Here is a 1,434-nt window from a genome sequence, read left to right as displayed (position 1 = left end):
TGCAACTGTTTGTCTAAGTCCTCCGAGGGAGGGAGGCAAAGTGAGTCCTCACCAGGACGAAGGCGAAGTGTAAGTATCTGTTTGCTGTGCATCTGGTTAAAAAAGTTAGGTTTTGATAGTGTGTTGGGAGCTGCCGAGTTTTGGCCGCCTTAAGCAAGGATATCGCTCTCCAGGGAGTGACCAAAAAAACAAGATTTACATCTGGAGGCTAGGAGAGTGCATTTCCTGGTCCAGGATTCGGAGACAGCATACTGGGCCAGATAAGAAAAGCCAAAATGAACAAAAGATCAACCGCATTCGGGCTTATGCAGCGCTAATCTTCCCCTGCCCAGTATTGCAGACGAAAGTCTGGACACTCCTTTTGATGCTGTGTTCGGAGTTTCAGTTTCGGTTTCCCCTTTTTCTAATAATCATTTGACTCTGTTACCTGGCAACCAACCTGGGTCAGTTTCCCGCCCCAAATCCTATATAGGTGTGGATTATTTTCTTAATAAACGGGGGCTTGATCAGAAAAAAAGTTAGGTTTTGCTGAAGGATCCCAAAGGCAAATGGGATCTATTATTGCCACTTCGGTTAAATAAATAAGAGTTTTCAGATTTGTAACAATGTGTAATTCTATTTAGGATGTGCTTTGTAATTTCCTCAGGTTTTTAACAAATTTCCCAGTATTCAAATAGTAGAAAAGTCTTTTGACCAATTGGGCCCTTTCATTTAGGATGCCAAGTTACTTAAAAGTAGTGTTGTATAGGTTTTATTGTATGGGTAAATGCTGCAACTGCTCAAATATATGTGCAGCCCCTAAAGTTTTAATGTTTTGGTATAAGATCATTACTTAACACCTTTAGTAATCAAAATGTTAAGTGTCACTAAATTTCTTTGTTGAAGTAACTCTTTGTCAGATCTTTAGCAATGTCCATTTCTGAAATTTTGTCAGAGAACGTGTTTCTTCTTCAAGGGAAGTGTAAAAGAGATTTTTGGGACAAAGGCAGTATTTGACATCTTTTAGGTTAGTACTAAAATAGGTAAAAGTTTCCAGAACTAGAAGCTGCATTCAAGCTGAACAAGAATTAGGAACATAGGGTTAAGTGAATTGATAAAAATTATAGTTTTGTGACTCTTGTTGTTGGAAATATTGTTGTTCCTTTAATGTTTGCTTATCCAGATTAAGATGTTATAAAGCATTTGTCTAGAGCATTTATCTTTTCTCTCTATTAAAACCGTCTAAAATTCAAAAACTCAGTGAGTATTCTTTCTTTCATGGCCATTACAATTGTTTGCATAAGTTCAATAAGAATCTGTTCATTTTATAGTAGGACACCATGAGAAATACTGGTTGTTTTACCAAGGCTTTAACTGGAATGTCCTATTTGAGAGTCAGGCATAGGCTCAGAGATGACCTGACAGCTTTGAGGAACTAAGGTTGACTTTATGGAA

This window comes from Suricata suricatta, chromosome 9 (genome assembly GCF_006229205.1).
Source record: "Suricata suricatta isolate VVHF042 chromosome 9, meerkat_22Aug2017_6uvM2_HiC, whole genome shotgun sequence".
In the NCBI taxonomy this organism is placed as follows: Eukaryota; Metazoa; Chordata; class Mammalia; order Carnivora; family Herpestidae; genus Suricata; species Suricata suricatta.
This window is presented reverse-complemented; position numbering follows the sequence as displayed.